Source organism: Tupaia chinensis, unplaced genomic scaffold, assembly GCF_000334495.1.
Source record: "Tupaia chinensis unplaced genomic scaffold, TupChi_1.0 Scaffold000066_1, whole genome shotgun sequence".
NCBI lineage: Eukaryota > Metazoa > Chordata > Mammalia > Scandentia > Tupaiidae > Tupaia > Tupaia belangeri.
Genome location: NW_006159525.1, coordinates 237,582 through 245,002, shown reverse-complemented (window position 1 = coordinate 245,002; position 7,421 = coordinate 237,582). Strand labels below are relative to the sequence as shown.

The 7,421-nt window shown below is 56.1% G+C and overlaps 1 protein-coding gene across 1 annotated transcript in view; it reads left to right on the top strand.

Annotated features, from left to right (window-relative positions):
• The first annotated feature begins 408 nt into the window (after positions 1-408).
• PHACTR3 (phosphatase and actin regulator 3) overlaps positions 409-7,421 on the top strand; it is a 178,791-nt gene continuing 171,778 nt past the window's right edge. The window contains exon 1 of the mRNA XM_006141851.3: positions 409-1,003. The gene's annotated coding sequence lies outside the window, so the exon portion shown is untranslated. The remainder of the gene's footprint in view (positions 1,004-7,421) is intronic.

Genomic DNA, 7,421 nt, shown 5'->3' with positions numbered 1-7,421 from the left:
GCCCCTCGGCGCGGTCTGGTGGCCTCCGCCGCCCGCTCGGAGGCGCGTCCCTGCGAGGGTGCTGACCCGCTGGGGAACAGACAGCCCGGCCGCCTCCGCCCGGTGCCGGCCCCAGCCCTGCCCTCTCTCCCGGCCCAGCTCCCGGGCCCCGCGTGGACATCCCGCCCAGCAGAGCGACTCCTCCCGCGGCCCCCCCGCGCCGCTCTCCGGGCCTGGCGCACCTGGGCGCGCCCACCTCCCGGACAGGTGCGCCTGCAGGAGGGGAGCCCCGCGCGCGCCAGGGCAGAGCCCGATTTCGTGACGCCGAGTGGACTTCCGCCCCCACGGCAGCGTCGATTGTTTGGGTGATAAACGGGCCACAAAGGCGTCGGTATGCCTTGATTGATTACTTTCCGGAGAGGGAGAAAGGCCTGATCAGCGGGGGGAGGGGCTGCGCTGCACGCTTGTCACCATGGAGACTCAGGAAGCAAAGTGATCATTGAATCCTTTCTCCACCAGAAGGCGATTTTCGCTTCACAGGGAGAAGTCTGAGCTTCTGGAACGCAGGGTTCAAAAAAAGAATCAAAGCTGGTGTTTTGGTATCAAGCCACAGGACCCAGTTTTGTGTCAGAGAAGCACACTCCCTCGGGAGATTCTGTTCTGATAACGAGCTGCCTTTTCCTTCCTGGAAGACTCGGTTCCTCTAAATGTAACCACTGGGCGTGGGGGGCGCTGAACGGTGGTCATCACGGAGGGACAGTCCCCAGGGGCAGGCTGGCTGTGAGGGCAGGGTTCCTTCACGCTGGGACACAGCGGAGCTGCGCCAGCTCACCGCCCGGGTGCAGCACTCGCAGGCGGCTCTGCGGCTCAGGCCCTGTCTGCAAATTTGGCGAGTCTTGATTTCTTTGTTAGGACGATTGACACTGTGTCATTTGGTGACACGAAGGTACAAGCCTGAGGAAATCCTCCACTTCTCTATCTGGAAGGACACGTTAATTTCCTTGGAGTTTCAAGCAGAGGCCATGTAAGCAGACCCATAAGGCTTTAATTAATCCTTTTATTAGAAATCGGGATTAAGCCTTCCGCGCTCCATGATGGATTGCTTCTCTGCATTGGAGACGCACGTCTGGGGTTGTTCCAATTACGGAAGTTGAGGGTCCTCGGGAGACTCCTTCCCAGCTCCCTCTGTCTCCCCAGCAATGAAAGGAAGCAGAGTTGAAATGGAAATTATGGAGAACTTAGCTTTCTGGCTGGCTGTGAGCAGATCCCTCCGTGGGTGGGAAGGGGGAGTTTGGCAGGTGGCTGGTGCTGGTCTGCGAGGGAGAGAGGAGGAACAGCAGAGACGCCCGCGGCTGAATTATGCCATGGGAGGGCGTCCACGCCTGAGTGTCCGTCTGGTTCATATGGTCGAAATGGAGGTGAGGGGTGTGGGCCGTGTGTAATCAATTCTGAGTGGCAGCGCCGTGCTAAAAAGCACCAAGCACTTACGTATCTATAAGTTGTGTTGAGCAGAGTTTTCTGGCAGAAGGAGAATCAGCATCTTCCAGTTGGAAGGGACCCGGGCGCTTGAAGCAGGAAGGATAAGCTAGGGAGTATTTTCTACGACCACTGCCTGGTTGGCTTGGCATGTGCTTGCTTACCTCTTTTGATGGGGGACTCACTTCTTTACAATGCAGTGTGTGCTTGGCTTGGGCAGGTTTATTTATGTATTTATTTATTTGGCTAATGTCCCAGAGGATCTGTCCCCTCATACCCATGTGACCTTATGCTGCGTGTTTAGGTCAGACAGCAGCAACCTTGGTCTGTTCAGCCCCTCACCTTGTCGTCCCTTGAAGGTCTCCTCCGTTTGTCTGTCTGTTCCTTCACTTGCAACTACTGGAAACGGAGCCCGGTGCTCCAGCTGCGGAGTAATAGCCATCCCATCTAACGTGGAAGAATTGCTGTCGCCTGTCTACATCGTTTATTTTTATAAAATAGACCACATTCCATCTATTCTTCCTCTGAAAAAGGCGTATTTAATGCACCAATATTTCCTAGAAACAGTCTTGGGAAGGCGATTGATACTTTGCCACCTGTTCCTCTCACTCTCCGGAGGTTGCCCCTGTGAATTTGTGGTGATGTTCTGGGGTTTCCTACACATGCACACATGCACGGGAAACGCCGTGAGCACACGCTGTCCGCAGTCCCCGACGTGTCACGTCACGGCCTCTCTTTAATAACCACACGGGGTTCCAGGAACACCTTGTTCTGGTTCGTCCCTCGGTGTTGTGTCGTTTCCGGACCCATTACAGTGACTTGGCAGTGATTACCTGGGCACAAGCCACTTTCTGCTCTCCTGACAATCTCCTCCAGGCGAATACCAGCTTGTGGGATGTCTGGGCTGCAGGGACCCACGTTTTAAATTAGTTTTCTTTTAGTTTTGCTATAGGGCATGTGTGAGAGAGAGAGGCAGAGAGAGGCAAAGCGAGAATTCCCTGCCTACCCCCCGAGGGGCGATGGCCATGTCGTAATCCCATTTTCGTTCTCCTCTAGGGATTTTGGGCACACACGCACCTGTGCTGGCATAATTTTCAAGCCATCTGGTCCAGGACTTGAACTGCACAGTCAGCTGTGTGAGAGCCAGTACCTCAACCTCCACTCTACCTGCTGGTCCCACAGTCTTAATTTTAATGATTTGCAAACCTCCTGTAAAGTATACCACGTGACCCTCAATCCAGAATCTCTGAGTGCCCTTTCCAATGCCTGAGAGCATTAGATTCTGGTTTTTGTTTGTTTGTTTGTTTATTTTTTTTCCAGCAAGAGGGGTGACAAATAGTATCTTGTTAACCTCCGTTAAGTCGTGGTTCCCCGATTGTACCTTTCTGTGGTCTCATTAGTACATTCGGTCTCAGTGGCTCATCTGTGGCCATGGACTATGTGACAGGGGTGCCCATGTCCCCCGAGAGCTAACTCTTCTACTCTTCTACAACATTGCCTGGGCATGCCTCCATCTGCACCTGCTTTTTTTTGGGGGGGGGGATTTTTGCTATAGGGCGTGTGCACTTGCCAGAAAGATAGAGAGAGACAGAGACAGAAAGCCAGAAATCACCCCCAGGGGGATGACCACACCGCAATCCCTTCTCCGTTCTCCTCTCGGGATCTTGGGCATGCACGCATATGCGCCCAGCGTGAGTTTAAGCCACTGGGTCCAGGACTTGATGTGGTTGACTACGTGGGAGTCCAGCCACATAGCCTTTATGCCAGCTGCTGGTCCCTCCATCTGCACCTGCTAATGCTGCCTCTGTAAATGCCCCCTGTCTACCACCAGTGTGACCAGGACGTCTTCCAGAGTGCGGAGTTTAGAAGGTGAGGAAGCGCCCTGGTCTGCCCCCTCCTGGGGCACTCGGCGCCCTCCCTTTCCAGCAGCTCTGGGTCCTGCCGCCCAAGGGGCTCCATGCAGCTGATTGAGCAAGGAGACCCTGAGCTTCCCCGGGTTGGTCCGTGGGTTCCTGGCCCGACACCCCCTGCCTCGCCTGCTCCTTCTCTCCTCAGTCCAGAAGGTCAGTTTCTTGCAGGGCTGGTCTTTGCTGCCCTCTTCCTCCATTCCGAGCTCTCTTCTTTGCTGTCTCCTGGGTCCTGGATGCCAGGACCATAGGCTGAGTCGCCTGAGACAGCTTTTTCAAATATTCCCTTGGGGCCATGCATTTGATCTTTTTCAAGATTCTGCTCAGGAACACCTAAAACACAGCCAGGCAGGGTGACCTTGGACATAGCCCAGGGTTCCCCCCAGCTGTGGTGACATTTGTGGCCAGATCATTGTCCATTGCGGGCTGTCATGGGTGTCGTGGAGCACGGGACAACACCTCTGGACCACCCCCACCAGGTGCTCTTAGCTGCTCTTTCTCCAGTCTGGACAACCAAAAATGTCCCCAGCCACTGCCAAGTGTCCCCTGGGGCCACGTTGCCCTGGACAGCCGCCACGGTGGGGCACGGATTCTGAAGCCTGCCTGCGTGTCAGGATCACCTGGAGGGCCCGCCCCCCACAGGAGCTGGTCCCGCTGCAGGGTCTGGCTCCGTGGGCTAGGCTGGCCCCGCCGGCGTGGGTGCTAACAGGTTTCCAGATGCTGCCTACCACTGGCTGCTGCTTGGCGGCCACCCCTGGAGAGCCACTGAGACTGGGCTTCAGCCAGGGCCTCAGGCTCTCTCTGGCTCCCTGACTGAGCCCTGGACCTGTCCTGCTGACCCGCCTCAGGTCTCTGGCACCCTCCCGTCAGCCCTGAACCCAACTCGCTCCTTGCAGTCACCCCCTGGGGTGCTCACCTGTTCCCTCCCTCTGGACTGCCCTCCGCAGGCCAGCGTCCCCTGAGGACAGGGAGCCTGCCTGTCATGTGCAGCACTGCCCAAGTCCAGCACAGACCTCAGGCTCAAGACCTTATGGGCATTTGTGGGACAAGCGAGCTGGAGCACCGGGCACCCATGTCCTGACATGGCTGTGCTTGGCCAGGTGCTGGCTACGTCTGCCTGCTGGATGGGCCAGAGGATGGCTTGGAGAGCGGGCGAGGAGCCTGCAGCCCAGGCCTTCCTGCAGCACCAGGTCCACCTCTGCTGTTCCCAGAGAGGAGGAGTCTTTCAGAAGCTCCTCTCAGTCTGAGCTGCAGACACGGTCACGGCCTACCCGGAGCCGGCCTGGCTGTCGGAGGGAGCTGGGCCCCGCTTCACACCACTCTTCTGGAAACAAGCATGCACACTCATCTAGCAGCGCACCCTCGTGCCTGTCACTGGGCGGTGTCTTGTAGCCTCCCTCTCCTGCAGTGCCACGTCCAGCCAGTCACTGGCCTCCTGGAGCCACCCACTTGCTCAGGCCACCACTCCTGTGGAGCCCCTGGGCAGAAAAAGGAGCTGCAGGTTTACCTCCACCCCGACAACCTCAATGCCAAGTCTTGGGTCTTCCCTTCCTCTTGTCCATGTCCCTGCAGAACAGGAGTTTTGCCAGCGTGCGGATCTGGTCTGGCCCTTCCTCTGCTCCAGAACCTCCCATGGTACCCTCTGCCTGGAGGTGGTGAGGAGCCGTCTAGGTTCACTTTCGCTCTTTCTAGTTTCGTTCCTCGAATGTCCTCCCTCTGAAGTCCTGCATTCTGGGGATCTCCTGCTGGCCCTTGTAGAATGTCTACACGGCTTAATTAGAAAGAACCATGCAGTAATTACCTTGTCAGCTTTTGGGGATTATTAAAAATAAGAGCTGGATGCTTTAAAACATAGGGAGTTAAAAAACGGAGCGTTTCTGCTGGTTATGAAAGCATTACGTGTTTACTATGGAGAACCGTTGGGTGTTTTCGAAGTTTCTGTTCCCGACCCGTTCTTACCCTAATGCTGCACAGGAGCTAGTGACGATGACCTTCCCAGGTACCGGGTGGCCGCTCAGCAACAGAACAGGCAGTCAGGGCCACCCCACTCACCTCTTCATCACAGGCCCCCCGTTCCCGTCACCTCATGTGTCTGTCTCTGACCCAGAAACTCGCCTAGGTGTGTCTAATGTGGTAGGCACTTGCTGCACCTGCAATTTAAATCTAAGTAAAATAAGTTACAACCTCACGTGCTCGGTCACACCTGCCACATTTCAAGGGCTCAGTAGCCAAGTATCACTGCGGTGCCATATTGGCAGTAAAAATATAGAATATTCCATCCTTGCAGATAGCTCTATGGACTGCTGTGCTCTGGCCGGAGGGTCCCCAAGGTCAGAACTGTGTCTCCGGGGGCTGGGGACAGTGCAAACACAGCAGGCCCCTGTGATTGCTACTGAATAGATTAGGAGAGCCTTAGTGTGTCCGAGGGAGGGGACCTCAGCCTGCTCACCTCACCCTCTGGAGGAGAGGATGCCAAAGTGGAGGTCCATGCTAACCATGCAGAACAACCTATTCCAATGGAGCGAGCTTTCCAGAGAACTCACGTGGTGGCCCTCACAGATGGGTCTCTTGGAAAGAGAACAAAGAGATTCTTTGCCTGCAGCTGGACGGACGGGCCTAGGTCTTGGGCCTGCCTTGTGTAAGCTGTGTGACCTGGGGCAAGTCTCTTCACTCTCTGCCCCTCAGTCTTCATGTTACATGGTGGTAGTTACAGTCCTTACCTCCAGGTGGGTGAGGATGACTGAGCTGTCGGCCGTAATGATGAGAGACGTTGAGATACTCTTGAGAGATGTTGAGAGACGTTGTAGGCGCCTCCTCGATGTCCTCAGTTCCTGGAACTAATCCCATCCTTTGTAAAGCTAGGAGGCAGAGAACCCCGAGAGGGGGGAGAGGGCCAGCCTGTGGGCCCCATCCCACCCACCCTACCTGTGCTGTCACTGTGCCACCCCACCCTACCTGCGCTGTCACTGGGCCATCCCACCCCACCCTACCTGTGCTGTCACTAGGCCATCCCACTCCACTTTACCTACGCTGTCACTGGGCCACCCACCCCACTCTACCTGTGCTGTCACTGTGCCATCCCACCCCACCCTACCTGCGCTGTCACTGGGCTATCCCACCCCACCCTACCTGTGCTGTCACTAGGCCATCCCACCCCACTTTACCTACGCTGTCACTGGGTCACCCACCCCACCCTACCTGTGCTGTCACTGGGCCATGCTGGTCAGTCTCTGGCCTTTCATACTCTGCATTTGTGAGCTGTGGGTAAGGGCTGAACTGACCTGACCTGGCCAGACCGGAGTTGCAGGACTATGCCCCTCAGGTCCATTCTTGGGAACTGGTGATGAGAAGGAGGAGGAGGCCCAGATGTTCTAGACCATTCGGTTGCTAATAGAAATGCTCGGGTCTGGGTAATTGAACAGAACAGAGATGGAATTAGCTCACAGTTTGGAGGCCCAAGGGTCAGGGACTGCAGGTGATGTCGGGGGGCGCCACTCCCTCCACCTAGAATTCCACCAGGTCTCAGTCCTGGGGCTCCACCCGATGCCCCCCAAAGGCCTCACTTTTCAACACCACAAGTTATGTCTCCTCACAATACCTGCGTAATGTGACAAAATCTAGAACAAGGGTTTGAGCTCACACGTTGACACCAGTCCTAGGACCCCAGGGAGTGCCTGGGCCCCTTGGACCTGTGTTGGTAGAGACGGCTGTGAAGGGACTAAGGGGCAGCTGTGGGCAGCGTCCATATGGCAGACAGCGGTGGTCGAGTCCTGGGACCTTCCGTGGCACCCTCTGCCTGGAGGTGGTGAGGAGCGGAGCTGGGGGAGGCTTCCTCATGACACTCAGAGCCGCACGTGATTTAAAACGTGTGAATGGTTTTTTTCTGGAATTTCTCCATTTAATATCATAGTTATGGGTAACTGAGACCACAGAAAGTACAACCGTAGGTAAGGAGGGATCACTGACCACAGAGGTGGCTGGAAGAGGAATGCAAATTGTAGTGGCTGGCGCCCACTCATCCCTCTGCCCCACCCACCTCCTTCTGCCCCCCCACCTCAT